This window comes from Schistocerca piceifrons, chromosome 4 (genome assembly GCF_021461385.2).
Source record: "Schistocerca piceifrons isolate TAMUIC-IGC-003096 chromosome 4, iqSchPice1.1, whole genome shotgun sequence".
Lineage (NCBI taxonomy): Eukaryota > Metazoa > Arthropoda > Insecta > Orthoptera > Acrididae > Schistocerca > Schistocerca piceifrons.
The window spans coordinates 398,597,877-398,621,870 of record NC_060141.1 but is presented as its reverse complement, the minus strand read 5'-3'; the positions used below and the strand labels follow the sequence as shown (position 1 = coordinate 398,621,870).

General features: G+C 45.7%; 1 non-coding gene across 1 annotated transcript; it reads left to right on the top strand.

Annotated features, from left to right (window-relative positions):
- The first annotated feature begins 23,623 nt into the window (after nucleotides 1-23,623).
- Trnaa-cgc lies at nucleotides 23,624-23,697 on the top strand. Its single transcript has one exon. It is a non-coding gene; the product is annotated as a tRNA-Ala (tRNA).
- Nucleotides 23,698-23,994: the final 297 nt, after the last annotated feature.

The following is a 23,994-nucleotide window of genomic DNA, read 5'->3' as shown; positions in this document are numbered from 1 at the left end:
GATATGGGGTGCAATTTCGTATGACAGTAGGAGCGCTCTCGTGGTTATCCCACGCAACCTGACTGCAAATATATACGTCAGTATGGTGATACGACCTGTTGTGCTGCCGGCCGCGGTGGTCTCGCGGTTCTAGGCGCTCAGTCCGGAGCGGCGTGTCTGCTACGGTCGCAAGTGCGAATCCTGCCTCTGGCATGGATGTGTGTGATGTCCTTAGGTTAGTTAGGTTTAAGTAGCTCTAAGTTCTAGGGGACTGATGACCACAGATGTTAGGTCCCATAGTGCTCAGAGCCATTTGAACCATTTTTTGAACCTGTTGTGCTGCCATGCATAAACAGCATTCCAGGTGGTGTTTTCCTGCAGGACAACGCTCACCCACATATCGCTGTTGTAATCCTTTTAATCCGACATACTCTACAGAGTGTCGACATGTTTCGTTGGTCTGCTCGACCACCAGATCTGTCTCCAATCGAGCAGATATGGGACATCAACGAACGACAACTCCTGCGTCACCGACCATGCACATTAACCTTCCCTGTATTGCAACAGGCATGAAACTCCATCCCACAAACTTACATCCAGCACCTATAACACAATGCGTACACTTTGGCTTGCTTGCATTCAACATTCTGGCGACTGCACTGTTAATTAATGTATCAGCATTTCACGTTTGCAGTGGCGTATTCGCGCTTACATTAACCTGCTATCTTGTAATGTTAATCGCTTAAATGTATTACATAGACCAGTGTATTTCCCGAAATTAAATAACGGTACATTACTTATATTTTGGTGTTGCAATTTTTTTTTCCGTCAGTGCATAAAGGGTAGGCAGAGTGTCCTTTCGTACTATACTCTCAGAACGTAATTGTACGAGGCGGTAACCAGACGCCTGCAAGTGAACAGTAGAGTACAATAGTACACTACTGGCCATTAAAATTGCTACACGACGAAGATGACGTGCTACAGACGCGAAATTTAACCGATAGGAAGAAGATGCTGTGATATGCAAATGATTAGCTTTTCAGAGCATTCACACAAGGTTGGCGCCGGTGGTGACACCTACAATATGCTGACATTAGGAAAGTTTCCAACAGATTTCTCATGCACAAACTGCAGTTGACCGTCGTTGACTGGTGAAACGTAGTTGTGATGCCTCGTGTAAGGAGGAGAAATGCTTACCATCACGTTTCCCACTTTGGTAAAGGTCGGATTGTAGCCTATCGCGATTGCGGTTTGTCGTATCGCGACAATGCTGCTCGCTTTGGACGAGATCCAATGACTGTTAGCAGAATATGGAATCGGTGGGTTCAGGAGGATAATACAGAACGCTGTGCTGTATCCCAACGGCTTCGATCCCTGAGTCAACAGATCGGGATGTTTACAAGACAACAACCATCTGCACGAACAGTTCGACGACGTTTGCAGCAGCATGAACATCAGCTCGGACACTATGGTTGCGGTTAGCCTCGACGCTGCATCACAGACAGGAGCGCATGCGATGGTATACTCAACGACGAACCTGGGTGCACGAATGGCAAAATGTCATTTTTTCGGATGAATCCGGGTTCTATTTACAGCATCATTATGGTCGCTTCCGTGTTTGGCGACATAGCGGTGAACGCACACTGGAAGCGTGTATTCGTCATCGCCATACTGGCGTATCACCCGGCGTGATGGTATGGGGTGCCATTGGTTGCACGTCTCGTTCACCTCTTGTTCGCATTGACGGCACTTTGAACAGTGGACGTTACATTTCAGATGTGTTACGACCCGTGGCTCTACCCTTCATTCGATCCCTCCGAAACCCTACATTTCAGCAGGATAATGCACGACCGCATGTTGCAGGTCCTGTACGGGACTTTCTGGATACAGAAAATGTTCGACTGCTGCCCTGGCCAGCACATTCTCCAGACCGAGCGAGGTGGCGCAGTGGTTAGACATTGGACTCGCATTCGGGAGGACGACGGTTCAATCCCGCGTCCGGCCATCCTGATTTGGGTTTTCCGTGATTTCCCTAAATCACTCCAGGCAAATGCCGGGATGGTTCCTCTGAAAGGGCACGGCCGACTTCCTTCCCCATCCTTCCCTAATCCGATGAGACCGATGACCACGCTGTCTGGCCTTCTTCCCCAAACCAACCAACCAACCAACATTCTCCAGATCTCTCGCCAATTAAAAACGTCTGGTCAATGGTGGCCGAGCAACTGGCTTGTCACAATACGCCAGTCACTACACTTGATGAACTGTGGTATCATGTTGAAGCTGCATGGGCAGCTGTACCTGTACACGTCATCCAAGCTCTGTTTGACTCAATGCCCTGGCGTATCAAGGCCGTTATTACGGCCAGAGGTGGTTGTCTGGGTACTGATTTCTCAAGATCTATGCACCCAAATTGCGTGAAAATGTAATCATTTGTCATTTCTAGTACAATATATTTATCCAATGAACACCTGTTTATCATTTGCATTTCTTCTTGGTGTAGCAATTTTAATGGCCAGTAGTGTATTATTCCTGATGCGCTCGGGTTCAGATCGTTATAAATGTTTACAAATCACTGGCTTGTAAATTAGCAGACGGCGATTGGACTGCAAAGTAGGCCACAGCAGAAGTCGGCTCGTCTTGTGTGCACTTCTCCATTCACACTGCGCGGTCCCGAGGCCAGCGATGAAAACACTGCGGCGCTTACGCAAGCGGCCGGCTCCATCGCAAACAGGCAGCGGCCTCACTGCGCCCGCGGCGCTGCGCTCCGAAACCTGTTCCCCTAACTGGAGCGGCCGCGCAGTCGTGAGGCAATTTGTAGCCGCCGTAATCCACGCGCCGATCGGGCCGCGAGAGTGAATTACGGGGCGCGATCGGCATCGCGCGTGTAGCGGTCGCTGTCTGCACTGGGTCACCCGCTGCACGGCTGCGACCGCACTAATGCTCGTATTCGCTGTCGCCATAAACGTCCCACAAACATTTTACGATGCACAGACGAGAATTAATCATAAAGGTTTAATTATTTCCGGGGGAAAAAACTAGAAACTTATTGACTGTGGTAGTCCTCGCCTACGTACTCACTTTTCAATGCGGTAGAGCCAGCACTTTGACTGATCAGGAAAAATACCACCTTGAAAATCACCCCGTCTTGATTCTGGAAAGCCGGCCGAAATGGCCGAGCGTTTCTAGGCGCTACAGTCTGGAACCGCGTGACCGCTACGGTCGCAGGTTCGAATCCTGCTTCGGGCATGGATGTGTGTGATGTCCTTAGGTTGGTTAGGTTTAAGAAGTTCTAAGTTCTAGGGGACTGATGACCTCAGCAGTTAAGTCCCATAGTGCTCAGAGCCATTTGAACCATTTGATTATGGAAATTCTTACCACACAATGGTTTCTTCGCCCGCGCAGAGTGGAGTATGAGATACGGACGGTGAGGCAGAATTTGGTAGCCCAGCGAAGAATCATGTGTGTCTATGCCCTCGCAGAATGAGCTGGAGCGTAGCTGTGTAGCGAAAACATCCACTCTGAAGGCTTCCTCCTTCTGCATCTACATCTACACTCTGCAAGCCACCTAACGCTGTGTATATCTGTGCCACTTCCCCCTTTTCCTGTTCCAGTCGCGAATGGTTCGCGGGAAGAACAATTGCTGTACGCTCGTCCCTAATTTTATATTCATGGTCTTCTTACTAAAGCCGCATGGGGTAGCCGTACGGTCTTTGCGTCTTGTCACAATTCGTGCGGCTCCTTTCGTCGGAGGTTCGAGTCCTCCCTCGGGCATCGGTGTGAGTGTTGTCTTTAGCGTAAGTTAGTTTAAGTTAGGTTAATTAGTGTGTAAGCCTAGGGACCGATGACATCAGTGGTTTGGTCCCATAGTCCTTACCACAAATTTCCAAATTTTTCACCAAATATAGGTAGGTGGAAGCAGCATATTAGCTGACTGTAGAACGTACGCCATCGGACCATTGAAATTACAGAGGTGACAGAAGTCACGGGAGAGCGATATGCACACATACAGATGCAGTAGTGTCGCGTACACAAAGTACAAATGGGCAGTGCATTAGCGGAGGTGTTATTTATACTCAGGGGAGTCATGTGAAAAGGTTCACGACGTGATTATGGGCGCGCAACGGGAATTAAAAGACCTTGAGCGCAGAATGGTGGTTGGAAATAGGAGGATGAAGTGTTCTATTTTGGAAATCGTTAGGGAATTCAGTATTCCCCCCCCCCCTCTCAATGTCAAGTGTGTGCCGAGAATACCAAATTTCGGGCACTACTTCTCACCATGGGAAAGGCAGTGACCGACCGCCGTCACTTAACGACCGAGAGCTCAAAATGGTTCAAAGGCTCTAAGCACTATGCGACTTAGCATCTGAGGTCATCAGTCCCCTAGACTTAGAACAACTTAAACCTTACTAACCTAAGGACATCACACACATCCATGCCCGAGGCAGGATTCGAACCTGCGGCCGTAGCAGCAGCGCGTTTCCGGACTCAAGCTCCTAGAACCGCTCGGCCACAGCGGCCAGCACGACCGAGAGCGTAGAGTTGCCAGTGCTAACAGACAAGCAACACTGCTTGAAATAACCGCAGAAATCAATGTGGGACGTACGACGAACGTATCCGTTTCGACGGTGCTGTGAAATTTGGCGTTAATGGGCTATGGCAACAGAGGATCCACCTTTGCTAACACTCCTACAGCGCCGCTTCTGGACTCGTGACCAAATCGGTTGGACCCTAGGCGACTAGAAGCTGATCAGATGAGCCCCGATTTCAGTTGGTAAGAACTGATGGTAGGGGCTGTGACTGGCACAGACCCCATTGACTCATGGAACCAAATTGTCGACAAGGCACTGTGCAAGCTGGTGGTGGCTCTATAATTATGTGGGCTGTCTTTATATGGAATGAACTCTGTCATATGGCCCAACTACACCGATCACTGACTGGAAATGGCTATGTTCGGCTACTTGGTGGCCATTTCCAGCCAGAAAACGATGAAATTTTTTATGGATGACGATGCACCATGCCACTGCGCCACAGTTGTTCGTGATTGGTGTGAAGAACATTCTGGACACTTCGAGCGAACGATTTAGCGACACAGACCACTCGACATGGATCCCATCGAATAAGTGAGTTCGTTCACAAAACGGTGCACTGGCAACATTTTTGCAATTATGAACGGCTATAGAGGCAACATGGCTCAATCTTTCTGAAGGGGACTCAGCATTTCTGAAGGTGACTTCGAGTTGCTGTGCTGTGCTGGAAAAAAGGACTTCCGACACGTTATTAGGAGGTATCCCATGACTTTCATCATGTCAGTGTATACCAGTATCTATTGGTAGACAAATTATGTAAAGGGCATAATGCCGTCTGATGAGTGAATGAGATTCCAAGTGTGTGACACGTTTGTATCTCTTACGTAACTCATCCTGTACTTCCCCTCATAGCCCTTCCTACTTGCTGCAAAATTAGAAGTCATTTTCGACAAGATCAACATACGCACAACTTCTATGGTTCCATGAGCGGTCTGGACAGGACAGGGGCTACGATAGTTCTATGGCTGAAATCCTTTTATTTTATGCTATTAGTAAACACATTGTCACTCATATAAAGAAAACAGTAATCGTATCTGGCTGGCTCTGAGCACTATGGGACTTAACATCTGAGGTCATCAGTCCCCTAGAACTTAGAACTAGTTAAACCTAGCTAACCTAAGGACGTCACACACATCCATGCCCGAGGCAGGATTCGAACCTGCGACCGTAGCGGTCGCGCGGTTCCAGACTGAAGCGCCTAGAACCGCTCGGCCACACCGGCCGGCAGTAATCGTATCTAATACGTCGGGATATTTTACAGCATGAGGCGATGACACTTGGAGATGACTTAAATGCGAAACGACAATGACGTTGGAAGTCAATGCTCGTATGAACTGGGTGGTTGTAATTAAAGTGCAATGCCTCACAGATGTCCATTGCGTACTGTAATTATCGTATGGCACCGCAACTACGTACAAATGCTAATGTCTTATTGGGAACCGATTTATTCTTGGAAAAAATTATTTATGTTTTGCGCCACCAGGTGATAATCTGGCGCTGTGAATGCGAGAAAGACGTATAGAAAGGTTTTCATATGAAATGCTTTAGGAATGAGTCGTCGGCAGAAAAGGCGAAACAAATGAGAAATGCATAATGCTGATTTCATTATTAATCGCCGCTTACACAATTTGTTTATTATGAACAGTTCAGGTGGAAACTGAGCATCGTGTTCCCGTATACTTGCCCTCGGACCGGATAGAGACCTAATGTGCTCCCGGTATACGCGTTCCTTTAGATATCACCAGAGATAAAAGTCGAATGGATTCAGATCTGGTGATGTTGCAGTCCATGCATCTGGAAAGCCTCCGGACATAACATGCTCGTGGAAGATTACATTAAGGAGATCTTTCGCTTGGGGAGCGACATAAGGAGTTGCACCATCTTTCATGAAAACAGTGGTTTCCACACCAGCTGCGCTCTTCCTAAGCAGTAATGACATGTTGCGCAAGGAGATCTCGATAAGGTGCAGACGTCACGGTACATCTGACAGGCCCTGTGTGCTAATTCACTTCAAAGAAGAACGGACCGAGAATAAAGGTGTGCGTGAATCCACACCACAAGTCACGAGCACCCACGGCACATGCTGCATGGTTGATTATAGCAATATCAATCTCGTCAACAACTTCCACCGGCGCAGGATGCCTTCCTCTTCCAGGTGTCACAACAAGCTCACCCGTGTTTTTGAATTTCGTTACCATCTTCTTTAAACCATTTAATGACATCGGGCCGCTCCTCAGACCTTTCAGTTCTCGATACTTTCTCAATGCAACTCTGTAATTGCTGCTGTTCACATAAAACGGTTTCACTAACGAAGCACAGTCTCTCTTCTCGATAACCATATCCTACTCTTCACTCACTTTATGGCTTATCAAATGACAGCGTGGAAGTCATACCGTCATACGAACGGTGTAAAGAGCCAGATTTGCACCTGGTGGCTAAAAGTAGAACTTTTTTTTTTTTTTTTTTTTTTTTTTTTACAGCGTAAATCTATTCCGCTTTAAAGCATTAGCATTTCACTGTTGTACGATAGTTACAGCCCACACTGGATCTCTAAGATTAGTTGCACTTTAATTATAATCACCCATTATGTTTCTGTCTGTCTCCATTATGCTGCTGCAGATGTACAGTGGTACAGCAATGTTGTAACTGACGTTCTGAAGTGTCATTTTTCACGAAATGAGTTTTTCGTTTAGGTAACCTACCAAGAACGTATAAAACATTGTTCTGATAGTTTCTGCGTAACAAATGTCCACTCTAAAAAGCTGATAAATGAGTACCGATATGTTTCACAGATTTTTAATTAATTATTATTGAAAACAGCAAGATCGCATGAGACGCTCTACTTACTTTCGAGTACAAATGCTTTATCTGCATTAATTGGGGAGCCATTGTACCTCAAGGGTACTTAAAAAGTTTCTCTGCAGTGCAGTGGTCCAGCTTTTACTTCTAAGTGCCTATTGTCTGCGTACCATCTGTGCCCAATGCGCGCTGTTTATTATTCATGAGCAGCCATCGTGACATCAGAGCTTATCCAGGATCTGGTTTCGGGCTGTGACGCGGTGTAAAGCGGCCGTTGGGCCGAACATGCGGCGTGCGTGCGCGCGCGCGCCCGATACCCGGCGGTTTCTCCATGAATGAACGCTCACGTCACTCGTCAGCGATCTTGACTGTGAAACCGCAGAAAAGTGAAAGTCGAGCCGCCGCCGCCGCGTGGCCACTGGCCTCAGCGCCGCGGGCCCCACCGCGCATGCGCAGACCGAGCGTGCCTCACGTAGTCCACCGGCGGACGTTGCCCAACGCATTCTCTGTGGCTGACGTCAGCGGAAGCTTGCCCCGCGCGCGCTACCTGTCGCTGGCCGCGTCCTTTTCCTGTGATCTACAAATAGTCCTAATCGTTCTGTTCCTGTCATTTGCTATATAAAGCTGAACACTTAGAAGGAGCAACAGTTTTACTAGACTGCCCACATTACTTACGTCCGTCCTCTTCTGCAGTATTGCTGACAATGAGTGGCATGGGATCCTTACCAGATATAATTGACAAGAGTGTCAAAAAAGCTCCAAGAAGGGCCAGCTTGGTTTGATTTACCACGAAGGGAGTTGGATGTGAAAATCGAGTTGCGGTGGCAATCATTAAAACAAAGGCGTTTTCGTTGCGGGGAGATATTTTCACAAAATCACAGTCACCAACTTACTTCTCTGAATGCCAAAATATTTTGTTGAGTCTCACATACATAGAGAAAAATGACCATATAATAAGAGAAATCACAGCTCTTACGGACATGTGTAAGTGTACATCTTTCCCCCGTGCTATTCGAGACTGAAACGTTAGAGAAATAGTCTACACTATTCACTTAAATGTGAATTGCAGAGTAATTGTGTAATTTCAGATGAGTGTGTACAACGTTTCCGATACATCTACACTGGTAACGTTCTTGTATAGAAGCTATCTTCTTTTTATATATTTTCTTCCGTTTCTTAGCATCACCTTAGAGTAGAAGGCCCGTCTCTACGATTAAGCAAACGATTATTTAAGCAAACCACAGAAATCACGGTCTTGGTCACATTTTATTTTATTTGCACAAGTTTCATCTTTACAGCCACTCCAGATCTTGTAAGGGGTAGCCAAATGAAAACGAGACAGATGGGAAAAAGAAAGTGGACTGTTAATTATTTCAAAAGTAATCACCATAACTGTTATAATACACACATCAAAAAAATTTTGAACCACCCCGGTTCCCAGAACTCCGAAGATAGACGTTGACTGTGGATATTGTATCACAGACACAGTCTCTTTGACTGTTCAGAGATGTCACTAAACCCGGCCAAAGATGTAAACAACCATGCATGAGCAGCGCCTATTAGACGGAAGGTGTCCGACAGCCAATAAGTTCCAGTCATTCCACCAGGAAGGAGGTACACAGCTCGTGTTGTCTATAGTTCAACCATGCCTAGACGGTCAAAACCGCGGTTCAACGCTTCCGCATTTTTACTTTGTGCCAGGAAAGGCTCTCAACAAGGAAAGCGTCCACGCGTCTTGGAGTGAACCAAACCGATGTTGTTGGGAGAGACAGGAACTGTCGATGACATGCCTCACTCAGGCAGCCCAAGGGCTACTACTGCAGTGAATGATCGCTACCTACGGATTATGGCTCGGAGGAACCCTGACAGCAACGCCACCATGCTGAATAATGCTTTTCGTACAGCCACAGTACATCATGCTACGACTCAAACTGTGCGCAATAGGCTGCATGATGTGCAACTCACTTCCGACGTCCATGGCGAGATCCATCTTTGCAACAACGACACCTTGCAGCGCGATACAGATGAGTCCAACAATATACCGAATGGACTGCTCAGGATTGGCATCACGTTCTCTTCACCGATGAGTATCGCATATGCCTTCAACCAGACAATCGTCGGAGACCTGTTTGGAGGCAACCCGGTCAGGCTGAACGCCCTAGACACACTGTCGAGCGACTGCAGCAAGGTGGAGGTTCCCTGCTGTTTTTGGGTGGCATTATGTGGGGCCGCTGGTGGTCATGGAAGGCGCCGTAGCGGCTGTACGATTAGTGAATACCATCCTCCGACCGACAGTGCCACCATATCGACAGCATATTGGCGAGGTATTCGTCTTCATGGACGACAATCCGCGTCCCCATCGTGCACATCTTGTGAATGACTTCCTTCAGGATAACGACATCGCTCGACTAGAGTGGCCAGCATGTTCTCCAGACATCAACCCTATCGACCATGCCTGGGATGGATTGAGAAGGGCTGTTAATGGAGGACGTGACCCACCATCCACTCTGAGGGATCTGCGTCGAATCGCTGTTAGGGAGTGGGACAATCTGGACCAACAGTGCTTTGATGAATTTGTGGATAGTATGCCACGACGAATATAGGCATGCATCAATGCAAGAGGACGTGCTGCTGGTATTAGAGGCACCGGTGTGTACAGCAATCTGGACCACCACCTCTGAAGGTCTCGCTGTATGGTGGTACAACATGCAATGTGTGGTTTTCATGAGCAATAAAACAGGCGGAAATGAATTTTCTGTACAGTTCCGGAACTCTCAGTACCGAGGTGATGCAACACGTTTTTTCATGTGTGTATTTATTCCACTGTGATACAAGACTGTCAGCGCCTTCATGGAAAAATGTTTTCAGTTGCATCCGAAACCGTGATTGTATCAAGGGTGCAGCTCTTCGTCCGAGGGAAATAGACAGCCACGAATGACATTCTTCAGGGCTCCAAAAATGTGGGAATCGCGTAGGGAGATATCGGGCCTGTATGGAGGACGTGTAACGGCTTCCCAGCTAAACTTCCGCAGCATACTTAAAACAACCTACCAACAAAATTCCCTCCAATTTGTTTCCAAGGCCCTCCTTCGATCTTAACTCATGTGATTTCCATATATGTGTAGTCCTATAGAAAGGCATTAGTGGCCTTCGATTGGCTTCGAACGAAGAGGTGCACTGTTGCATACAATAGTTGTACTGAAGGTATCCGCAAACATTTTTCCATGAAGGCACTGACTGTCACATCTCACAATGGGATAACTGTATTGACAGTTACGGCGATTTCTTTTGAAATAATGAATAGTTTACTAACTTTCTTCCCATCTGTCTCGTTCTCATTTGCCTGTCCCTTACATGACGACGTTGAGCTGTAAGCACAGGCGTGCGGTAGTGACCTCAAGTGGGGCCAAATCCAGCGAATAATGTCGCTGGTTCAGGAATGTGATCTATTTTCTGGCCAAAAACCCATGAACAGTTTTCGCTTTTATGGTTTGGGGTGTCGTCATGGTAGACCAAACAGGGACATACCTGTCGGTATTCGGGTCGAATTCGACGAATTCTTCCCCACCTCACTGCTCCACTGCATTTCCCGACAAGTAACAGACACATATTGCTACATTCGCGCCCAGTATGCGCACTGTCTATCTACAAGGCTGTTTTTGAAACTTCAAGGATCGTAATGCAGCAGCACTTCACGAGATAGCACTGCAGTTTGATATTTGACACAAGCAGTCCTAAGAGGACTGGGATACACTGCGGGTACTACTGGATGGTTGGATCGTCCGCTGTGCAGATGTCTTAGTAGTTCTAGCGGTGACCTGGATTCAGAAGGGATGACGAGATTGCAGCCCACGTGCTTCTCGGCGTATTGAAGGGCTTACTGTAATTCAAACACTCGACTGTCTTAACCGTAGTTATTTAGGTACCTTGAATGTCATTCAAGGCTGCTATCCCAGTAAGCAAGTAAAAACCTCTCATCATTATTCGAAACGGCGTTGTAAATGAACCTTGCACGTCTGTGTTTGCAGATGTGCTCCTTCAAAACGCAGTGACCTGAAGAACCAGAACCAAAGTTTAGGTCTAATACACTGAAGAGCCAAAGCAACAGGTACACCTGCTTAATATCGTGTAGGACCCACACGAGCATACACAATTGTCACAACACGACGTGGCAAGGACTCGACTAAAGTCTGAAATAGTACTGGAAAGGATTGACACCATGAATCCTTTGCAGGGCTGCCCATAAATCCGTAAGAGTACGAGGGGGTGGCGATCTCTTCTGAACAGCACGTTGTAATGCAACTCAGATACACTCAATAAGGTTCATGTCTGAGGAGTTCAACGGAAGTCTTTAAACTCAGAAGAGTGTTTCTCGAGCCACTCTGTAGCAATTCTGGACGAGTGGGGTGTCTCATTGTCCTGCTGGATTTGGCCAAGTCACAATGGACATGCGTGATTACTGGTGATCAGACAGGATGCTTACATACGTGTCGCCTGCCAGAGTCCTATCTAGACATATCAGGGGTCCCACATCAGTCCAACTGCACACGCCCCACACCATTACAGAACCTCCATCAGCTTTAACAGTCCACTGCTGACGTGCAGGGTCAGTGGATTCATGAGGTTGACTCCTTACCCGTACACGTCCATCCGTTGGATACAATTTTAAACGAGACTCGTCCCACCAGGAAACATGTTTCCTATCATAAATAGTCCAATGTCGGTGTTGACGGGACCTGGCGAGGCGAAAGGCTTTGTGTGGTGCAGTCATCAAGGATACACGAGTGGGCCTTCGCCTCCGAAAGCTCACATCGATGATTTTGCTTTGAATGGTTCGCACGCTGACACTTGTTGATGGCCCAGCACTGAAATATGCAGCAATTTGCGGAAAGGTTGCACATCAGTCACTCTGAGCGATTCTCTTCAGTCGCCGTTGGTTCCGCTCTTGCAGCCGGCCGAGGTGGCCGAGCAGTTCTAGGCGCTTCAGTCCGGAACCGAGCGACTGCCATAGTCGCAGGTTCGAATCCTGCCTCGGGCATTGATGTATGTGATGTCCTTAGGTCAATTAGGTTTAAGTAGTTGTAAGTTCTAGCGGACTGATGACCTCAGATGTTAAGTCCCATAGTGCTCCGAACCATTCGAACCATTTTGAACCGCTCTTGCGGGATAGTTTTCCAGCCACAGCGATGTCGGAGATCTGATGTTTTAGCGGATTCCTGATATTCACGGTACACTCGTGAAATGGTGGTACCGGGAAAATGCCAACTTCATCGCTACCTCGGAGATGCTGTGTCACATCGCTAGTACGTCGACTATAACACCACGTTCAAACTCACTTAAATCTTGATAACCTGCCATTGTAGCAGCAGTAGCCGATCTAACAACTGCGCTAGACACTTGTCTTATATAGGCGTTACCGACAGCAGCGTCGTATTCTGCTTCTTTACCTATCTCTGTATTTGAATACGCATGCCTATACGAGTTTCTTTGGCGTTTCAGTGTAGATCAAACGCTAAAGTTTTCTTAAGCCTCAGACTTCAGCACAGTGATACCAATGGTTGAGCGCTACATAAAGCCCGGAGACCAAACACGGAGCTTCCGATTCATATTCTGTTACTGACGTAGTTGGCGGCTAAATATGAGTGAGTCGGCTTTCAATAACAAGACGCAGCCACCAAAGGAGGTCACATAGCCGACTGGCTCCGTATGCGAGGCACGCTGTCGGCATCTGGCAAGTCGCGTCGTGGTCTGCATTGGTATGCGGCGCATCAGGCAGAATTCCTGCGATACGAAGGCAGCGGCGTCTTAATGCGGCGAAGGATTAACCCCTCCACCCCTTCCTAGCTGTATGATCTCATCAGGCGGCGTGTGTTGCAGGGAGAAGGGGGGAGGGGGTTGCTGCCTTAGCTGCATGCAAAATACCGCAGCAACGACCCCGTACCTAGACTCGGTATGTGCAGCAAGTCGAATGGTGACATCAAGGTTTTCATGAAACGCAACGCATTTCACTCATACACTCCTCGTGACCTCGGAAGAAATTTATGAGTCTAGATGTGTGTTTTTTTTCCTGGAATTCATCTGGAACATAGTATACAGAAAATTTGCCACTGTAATGTTTTAGGTTAATCGGCCCTACTCTGAGACCCGTCATATCTAAAACATAATGATCGTTTTTTTTTTTTGGAGATAGTCACTCCAGTCAAACAATTCGGTATGTGTAATGTGTAATGATGTGCAATATAGGATAACCCAACCGGGATACATCTACTGCGTACTGATTACGCACTAGGTGCGTGATCCAACTGGTGAAAGGACTGGAAAATACAATCCTAGTCTCCCGCCGGCTGATCAGAGCACGCCTTATTAGGAAACGTTGCCTTTTCGGATTGGAAAGCGTTTGAGACACCAGTACGGCCTAATGCGAAGGGGTGGTTGGGCAGTCTGAAGCTGGATGTGCGTGGAGATATATGTATTTAGCATGGGCGCCTGCTAGAAATATTACTAGTTTTTAAGTGAGTTTTATTTCAATATTGTGCTTTTATTATTCAAATCGATTGCGAATACATTTAACAGGGATGGTTCTAGTAATAAATATAAAGTTTGTAGGGATCCCTAAAACTGTTTGAGCACTCGTTGACAAAAATCAAATAGATTGTTAATCGTTTGTAATTGTAACGATCCCAATTACAGTCAAGGAGAGGACTACAAAAGGACCTAAGAGTGTGCGGTATCTTCCGCACAAGAGACACATATACAGTGTATACGAGGAAGAATGTGCGATATTCAAGGATTGACTGGATCGAACTTTTGAAGCAAAAAATTCTAAGAACTTAGTAGCTATTAGAGCTATGAGCGTCTCTTGTTCTTCGATATTGTGAAACAAATCGCTTCTATTGCAAGCTCTTTGTTTTCCATATTTTTGGAGGTCGTAGTATGGACCAAAACAAAACAGAAAAATGTCCAGTAAACATGGGCTGTAAAATGACGAACAAGTACTCACAGCTCAGGTATGCATTTTAGAGCCCTTGCGTAGTAGACAATTTTGTTTTTGTTTCGTTCCATGCTACCATACTATCTCTTCCCAAAATGTGGAAAGAAAAGAGTTTGCAGTGGAAGAGATTTATTTCACAACGTCGAAGATGAAGAGGTGTTCATAGCTCTTAAGGTGTGCATTTTAGAAGCCATGCTTACTAGACTGTCTTGCTCCGAATGATTGTTCCTTTCGTATTCCTGAATATTGACCATTCCTCCTTGGACGCGCCGCTGAGAACACTTACGACACATGGTTAGTGGAAAAAATATTTGTGACGTGTTCTTGAAGTGTACATGTTAACATACGACGGAATCGTGGAATGTCTGGCTGGTAGGAACAGCCTCCAGGTTCCCGGCACCAATAACGACCGGAGATGTTTCGAGCACAATCGATAAACAGTATCTTATTAAGCATACATACGAACTGAAGATAAAACTAAATATTAGAGTATAAGATTAACGCAACGTTACAACCACACGCTGACACAAACATAGGAGATAATGATAGTAATTTAATCACCATGTCTTTCATGAGAGGTTTAAAACTTTTCCCGGTGCACCTGTTGCGTTAATTCTCTACGGAAATCCGAACTTACGACCATATAGACCATTTACCCCTTCCCTGTTCCATTTGCGAACGGCGCCTGGGAAGAACGACTGTCTGTAAATCTCTATATTAGCTCTAATTTTTAGATTTTTACATTGTGGTCGTTCAACGATACGTATGTGGGGGGAAGTAATATGTCTTCTTCTTATCAAATCTTAACCAAGTTTGTTTTAGTGGCTTTCGAGATCTTAAGGCGTAATACCTTGCCTAAGCCAAATGATAACGCAATACAGAAAAGTACACCGAAAATCTAGTCAGTCAAGCATCATCAGATTCAAACTGCGTAGCATGAGTCAAAAGCTACCGACAACCATAAAAGTTTTACTTCAGTTTTCCTTTACGATAAGCGCTGCCTAAGGAAAGTGAAAAAACACCCTACAGCAGGCCTACCTCAGTTATTGTTATTCTTATTTTCAGCAGTTTAGTGACGATCAGAATAAGTAAAGAGAAAACTATATGAGTACGTTCAGTTTTATGCATCTGTCTCTGTATCAATTAACGTAAGAGTTTTTTCAGCACTTTCATAATTTTTCTAAGGGGACGTTTCATCGGTAATGAGCCGAAATCGATAATCAGTAAAGAAAATTGGCGATCTCGAAGTTGGATTATTTTTTCCCATACATGTTTTAAAATATTTTCAGTTTGCTGTGAACTCTTTTGTAAGTGCAGTATTTCAAGCATGTTATTGTCTTCCCTGAGGCAGCTCTCTATCCAGTACACAGCTTAATAGGACGCTGGGGAACCAGTATTGCCTGGCCGTTGTCCAAGACGAGCCCTGGCCAAGCGTGCACCGTCTCCGGAGTATCGGTTATCCGCAAGATATCTGACGTCCTACCTATCATATTTCTAAGCTTCATGCCGCTGTTTTTATCGCCACCACGGTAAGAGAACATTCCAACTCTGCTCCCAGAAAATCTCAGACTGGAACTTACACGTTGCAACTGAGCTAAACAGAAGAAAAGGAGAAGAGAGAGGGGAAAAGCAGTGAAGAAAGAAAACTTGGAGCACATCGAGTTTACCTTAGAAAATTTTCAGAAGAATGCCTGTAACCCAGAAATTGCTTTCTCACATCAAAACTACATCTTAACAGCTGAGAGATTTAAAACCAAAAGTATTGAATCTAAAGAATCTCTATTAAAACTCCATTTGATTTCCCTAAGTGTTGAAATGGCTAAACGTTTTTTTGTGGACTGGCCAGACAGCCAATCCACTAGAACGGGAGGCCGAAGGGCACGCGTTTAAGCTCACGCAGGATGGTGTGAGGTCTGGAACAGGACAAGGTCTTTATAGTAGCAAAAATAGTACGTAGCTTCAGGAATACTTAACTTTAATCCATAATTGGTGAACATCGGTCTGACGGTACATGCATCACAAGATAAATAGCAAATGATAATGGCGCCTTGTTAGGTCGTAGCAAATGACGTAGCTGAAGGCTATGCTAACTATCGTCTCGGCAAATGAGAGCGTATTTTGTCAGTGAACCATCGCTAGCAAAGTCGGCTGTACAACTGGGGCGAGTGCTAGGACGTCTCTCTAGACCTGCCGTGTGGCGGCGCTCGGTCTGCAATCACTGATAGTGGCGACACGCGGGTCCGACGTATACTAACGGACCGCGGCCGATTTAAAGGCTACCACCTAGCAAGTGTGGTGTCTGGCGGTGACACCACACGTTTTCACGTTGCCATAAGGCATAATCACCTGTTTCGATGTCTGTTATCATCTCTCAATTTATGTCACCGATAAAAATTTGGGTATTGGGAGTTATAACAAGTATTGCTGAAATGCGTGTTACCTTGTCGTGTAATGACTACTCCTAAATATGAGGGCTCATCAACAAAGACTGACACTGATTTTTCTTCTTAGAGTTTATTACTCCATTTACATGTTTACATGATCTTTTTTGTACTCGCCTCCCACTTGAATGCACTTTTTATAACGTATCTACCACTCATCGTACACATGGTGCAGACCATTCTTTGTCAGGTTCTTGAGAAGCTCCTGATATTTCTTAAGCACTGCTTCTGAGTTCTTAAATCGAATGCTCCGCAGCTTTGTCTTTGGTAATGGGAATAAAACAAAGGGCCACAGGGTGCATGATCGGGGCTATAAGGGGGATGCGGTACACAGGTAATGTTGAATTGAGCCAGAAGCTGCACGATTTGATTTGCGAGGAGAGGCCGTGCATTGTCATGGTCAACGTGCCACGTAGACTGAGAAAGTTCTGGTCCTTTCCTCGCAGGGTGCTTCCTCAGTTTAGCCAACACTGACGTGTAGCATACTTGTATAACAGTAGTATGATGGGGAACTGCATACCGGTAAATCATTCCATGACAGTCAAAAACTGTAATTGTTTTGGTGTTGTAGAACCTGGCGATTTCCACACTGTGCTGACTGGTTTTGCTTCAGAATATATATATATATAAAAAGGAAATGAGACACTTACAGTAGTAGATGAGTTGTGCTATTTGGGGAGAAAAATAACTGATGATGGTCGAAGTAGAGAGGATATAAAACGTAGACTGGCAATGGCAAGGAGAGCGTTTCTGAAAAAGAGAAAATGGCTCTGAGCACTATGGGACTCAACTGCTGAGGTCATTAGTCCCCTAGAACTTAGAACTAGTTAAACCTAACTAACCTAAGGACATCACAAACATCCATGCCCGAGGCAGGATTCGAACCTGCGACCGTAGCGGTCTTGCGGTTCCAGACTGCAGCGCCTTTAACCGCACGGCCACTTCGGCCGGCTGAAAAAGAGAAACTTGTTAACTTCGACTACAGATTTAATTGTCAGTAAGTCGTTTCTGAAAATATTTGTGTGGAGTGTAGCCATGTATTGAAGTGATACATGGACAATAAATAGTTTAGACAAGAAGAGAATAGAAGCTTTCGAAATGTGGTGCTACTGAAGAATGCTGAAGATTAAATGGGTACATCACATAACTGATGAGTAGGTACTGAATAGTACTGGGAAGAAGAGAAATTAGTGGTACAACTTGACTAGAAGAAGGGATCGGTTGGTAGGACCTGTTCTGAGGCATCAAGGGATCACCAATTTAGTACTTGAAGGCAGCGTGGAGGGTAAAAATCGTAGAGGGAGACCAAGAGATGAATACACTAAGCAGATTCAGAAGGATGTAGGTTGGAGTAGGTACTGGGATATGGAGAAGCTTGCACGGGATAGAGTGGCATGAAGAGGTGCATCAAACCAGTCTCTGGACTGAAGACAACAAACAACAACAACAACATAAAACATGCAGCCACGACTCATCACCGTTGATAATCTATTCCGGAAACGCATCCTCTCCGTCAGCAAAGAGACGCAGCACCCCACTGCTTGTCTCCATTCGCACAGTCCGTTGTTCGGAACTCAACCGATGGGGCATGCAAGAGGGCACAAACACGGGTCATAAAGTGATGGTCATGCATAGTCGTAAAGACACTGTCACAACAGCTGATGTGATGGATACACTGCTGTTCCCAAGACAGTCCCAAAAAAAAAAAAAAATGTTCAAATGTGTGTGAAATCTTATGGGACTTAATTGCTAAGGTCATCAGTCCCAGCCCGCATCTCGTGGTCGTGCGGTAGCGTTCTCGCTTCCCACGCCCGGGTTCCCGGGTTCGATTCCCGGCGGGGTCAGGGATTTTCTCTGCCTCGTGATGGCTGGGTGTTGTGTGCTGTCCTTAGGTTAGTTAGGTTTAAGTAGTTCTAAGTTCTAGGGGACTTATGACCACAGCAGTTGAGTCCCATAGTGCTCAGAGCCATTTGAACCATTTTTTTTATCAGTCCCTAAGCTTACACACTAGTTAACCTAAATTATCCTAAGGACAAACACACACACACCAATGCCCAAGGACTCGAACCTCCGCCGGGACCAGCCGCACAGTCTATGACTGCAGTGCCTGAGACCGCTTGGCTAATCCCGCGCGGCAAGACCGTCCCGCCATTACTTGCAAATCGTACGTTGTCATCTATTTTCAAGGCTGTTCGTTGGTCACAGTAAAATGCTGTGTTCAGGAACGTTTTTGCTCCTCAGCGCAGTATATCAAATGTGTGTTTCAGTCGTGAGAGTAGCTGTGATGGGCACTTCAGCAATGGAGAAGTATGTGTGTCGTTCTCAATGAGAACGAAAGAATATAGAATGTTCACTCATGTGTGAGCACATAGCGTATTCCTCCATTAATAGAATGATAGTCTCCACTGAGCAGAGTGTCCCAATTTAGATCACCATGAACATCTTACAAGGGAACCTCCCCATCGCACCCCCCTCAGATTTAGTTATAAGTTGGCACAGTGGATAGGCCTTGAAAAACTGAACACAGATCAATCGAGAAAACAGGAAGAAGTTGTGTGGAACTACGAAAAAAATAAGCAAAATATACAAACTAGGTAGTCTATGCGAAAGATAGGCAACATCAAGGATAATGTGAGCTCAGGAGCGCCGTGGTCCCGTGGTTAGCGTGAGCAGCTGCGGAAGGAGAGTTCCATGGTTCAAGTCTTCCCTGGAGTGAAAAGTTTGATTTTTTATTTTCAGACAATTATCAAAGTTCAGGCACTCACACATAATCAACTTCGCTCTCCAAAATTCCAGGACATGTTCAGATTTGCTTGGACATATGCAGGATTTGACAGTCTACACCCGGAAAAATTTGAAAACGTTAAAAACAGATGTTTTGACAGAGCACAGGGAAAACTGTGCGACTGTGAAACTGTTGCATTCATTGGTTGCAGTTTATGTGACAAACTCTTATGTTTTCATCACTTTTTTGGGAGTGATTATCACATCCATAACAAAACCTAAACCGAGCAAGTTAGAAGAATCTTTTTACCCATTCGCCAAGTGTACAAGTTAGGTGGGTCGACAACATATTCCTGTCATGTGACGCACATGCCGTCACCAATGTCGTATAGAATATATCAGACGTGTTTTCCTGTGGAGGAATCGGTTGACTTATGACCATGCGATCAAATGTTTTCGGTTTCCATTGGAGAGGCACGTCCTTTCGTCTACTAATCGCACGGTTTTGCGGTGCGGTCGCAAAACACAGACACTAAACTTATTATAGTGAACAGAGACGTCAATGAACAAACGGACAGATCATAACTTTGCGAAAATAAAGAAAGTAAACTTTTCACTCGATGGAAAACTTGAACTTAGGAACTCTCGTTCCGCAGCTACTCTCGCTAACCACTGGACCACGGAACTCCCAAGCTGGCATTATCCTTGATGTTGCCGGTCTTGCGCATGGACTACTCAGTTTGTATATTTTGCTGATTTTTTTTCATAGTTCCACACATCTTCTTCCTGTTTTCTCGATTGATCTGTGTTCAGTTTTTCACGGCCTATCCACTGTGCCAACTTATAACTAATTCTGAGGGCGGTGCGATGGGTAGGTTCCCTTGTTAGTAGGCACCACTCGATAAGATACTACAGAAGGATCGTGTCTTACCTCACGACACTGACGCATATTCTTGTGATTAAGAGCTTTTCGCCACCACTTCTCCTACACTTCCAGCCAAATATTGGCAATGGGAACGTTTTCCACTTCCAGTACTTCAAATGGCTCTGACCACAATGGGACTTAACTTCTGAGGTCATCAGTCCCCTAGAACTTAGAACTACTTAAACCTACCTAACCTAAGGACATCACGCACATCCATGCCCGAGGCAGGATTCGAACCTGCGACTGTAGCAGTCGCGCGGTTCCGGACTAAAGCGCCTAGAACCGCTCGGCCACCGCGGCCGGCGCACTTCAGTACTCAAAGTGGCCACCTCCGTATCGAGTACAACCGCATCGTGCGCGCGTTTACCACCTCAGCTGCCGGCACCGGATATAAAATGACGACATTGACGACACACTCCCATCTGCTGCCAGGCAAGTACAAAGAGGCAACGCCACACAGCAGAAGAACCGTGACAGTCAACGAGGTTTTGCGAGGCTCGGTATTGACGACACAGCCGCAGCTGACGCCCCGGGATGTGCGCTTGGCCGAGGTCGCTGACTGCTGCGGGTTGCTGTTCTTACGAAAGTTCAAGAACCTTTATAGACAGCTGCATCTTTGCTTAATAAGTTTATTGTTCTCCGTTCTCATGATGCTATCACAGGAATACCAGACTCCAAACACCACGTATCACGGTTAAAAAGTACTGAAAACTTGTACTATAGTTGGCAGGGCAGTGATCTGTAGATATGTCACTATTTCGTGTTTGTTTCACAGGCCAGATGTTTCATAGGGAATAACTCCGACGGTCGTAATGGAATGAGTAAATTACCCGATAAAAAGCTTAGATACTCTGTGAAACCTCCCCTAGGAAAAATTATAAACGACTGTGCTTAAACTGACACACAATATTTTTAGCACAACGCAATCTGACTTTCAAAAATCCCTGCAAAAGAATGGCGCTGACTAACAATAACCTATACTTTTCATGAATCGCTTACCTCACTAAAATCTTCGTTACTCGAACTACTGCAATACAGCGAGCGCCACTACTGCCAGCTAAATAAAGATTCTAACTACTGAAGGGACTAACTACTGATAGGCATAGTTGGCAAATGAAAGATTTGATAAAGAACGCCGGCCGGAGAGGCCGAGCGGTTCTAGGCGCTTCTGTCTGGAACCGCGCGACCGCTACGGTCGCAGGTTCGAATCCTGCCCCGGGCATGGATGTGTGTGATGTCCTTAGGTTAGTTAGGTTTAACTAGTTCTAAGTTCTACGGGACTGATGACCTCAGATGTTAAGTCTCACAGTGCTCAGAGCCATTTGAACTATTTTTTTTTTGATAAAGAACAAACAATGTATTTACCTTAATAGTGTTGAAAAGTCATTTTATATATATCAGTTCATGACATCCATTCTTACAAATTTACTGTCTCCGATGGACACACGTCCAGATCATCCGCTCTCAAAACTCCGCCATCTCTCTCCCCACGTCCACCACTGCTGGCGGCTCACCTTCAACTGCGCAACGCAACATGCTGTTCACATCCAACTGCCCGACACTGCAATAGCGAATATTCCAACAATGCCAACCAGCCACAGACTGCACACAGCACAGCCAGTGATTTTCATACAGAGCGCTACGTGGCGTTACCAATATGAAAACCTAAACAGCCTACTTACAACTGTCTGATAGAAACACAGCGAGCACCCCGTAAAAGATTTTTTATTACATATTTCACTCTCACGTCACACTAGTTGTATCGTTATCGGCTTTTTCAGAAAACGGTTGACTGAATGACCGGTGCGCACTTTTCAGGTGTTTTTCCTTTTCTTTCCTGCCACGTCCAGCAAGTGGACGAGCTGCGTTACCCTACTGTACAGGAGAGTCAAAGTCAACTTTGTGTCAAGTTACTAATAACGTCACCTGTACATAAATGGCACACTATTACACGTTTTGAACAGCTCTTGAGAAGAGCAAGTGGATTACTGAATAAAGATAGGCAGTGCTTTAAAAAAAAGACGTACTGCTTTTTACATCTTCGTAACAAAGAAACTTAGAAGAAAGGCGTGCTGACTTACGTACCCATCTTATGAGGAGGGATGAGTATCATGCAGAAACTGACGCATTCAGGCGCAAATCCAGGCTTCAGTTTGGGGCGAGGCGATATCTAAAATATATTAATATAACAACAACAACAATAATAATAATAATAATAAAATGTTCAGTAATTGCCAGCCGGGGTGGCCGAGCGGTTCTAGGCGCTACAGTCTGGAACCGCGCGACCGCTACGGTCGCAGATTCGAATCCTGCTTCGGGCATGGATGTGTGTGATGTCCTCAGGTTGGTTAGGTTTAAGTAGTGCTAAGTTCTAGGGGACTGATGACCTCAGGAGTTAAGTCCCATAGTGCTCAGAGCCATTTGAACCTTTTTTTTTTTTGTTCAGTAATTACTCATTCATCCCTTTAGCATACATCCATGGAATTGCAATTCAGTTGAATGCAAAACCATTCGTCCTAAAATACGAGAACAACGTGAGTCATCCAATTGATTTAAGAACAATAATAGTAAGAAACTCTGACAACGTCATTATGCACATGATTTAACGCCAAAGTGTGCTCTCAACGGTTAGCAGTATACCATTTGGCACGATGTCTGTGAACACAGGTCTGACGGTTATGGCTATGTGAGCGTTGAAATGAGAGGAATGATGTTTCTTTCAGTCGTTTTCACCTACATTTGGCAAGTCAGTTTTTTTGTGGAGCGTTTTCTCCTCCCGGCTTCCCTTAGTCAGCTTCCATTGTTCTCTCGGTTCTGTTTGTGGGCTCACGAACAGCATTGGAAGTGTTGTCGGTCGATGTGGAAATGGTGGGAATGTGTGCCTTAATGTTACCGCTGATCTCACTAGTTCATCCGCGTGGGCAGGTGTTCACACAACCTTGTAATAACTAGAATTCCTTATTAATAAAAGAAAAAAATTTCCTGTACGAATCCATGTTCGTTTTGGATGTTTTTTGAAGAAATCCATCTAGCTTGCCTTATACAGGGTGTAAATTTTAAGCTGACAAACAAGAATAACTCGAAAAATAAGCTTCACACGAAAAAAATGTGTAGAATCCAAAGTTAATTATTTTCGAAGAATAAAGATTGGCTGCTGGTGCTAAAATTAGCATTCGCAGGCGCGGGTGGCGCAGTGGTTAGCACACTGGACTCGCATTCGGGAGGACGACGGTTCAATCCCGTCTCCGGCCATCCTGATTTAGGTTTTCCGTGATTTCCCTAAATCGTTTCAGGCAAATGCCGGGATGGTTCCTTTGAAAGGGCACGGCCGATTTCCTTCCCAATCCTTCCCTAACCCGAGCTTGCGCTCCGTCTCTAATGACCTCGTTGTCGACGGGACGTTAAACACTAACCACCACCACCACCTCCTGGGTATGGGGCGGGAGGCAAAAATTTCTAATGGGAACCCCCATTTTTATTGCAGAATCAGATTCTACATAAAAAACTACGTACATTTTGTCTTAAACATTTGTTTTGATTCTTGGTAGT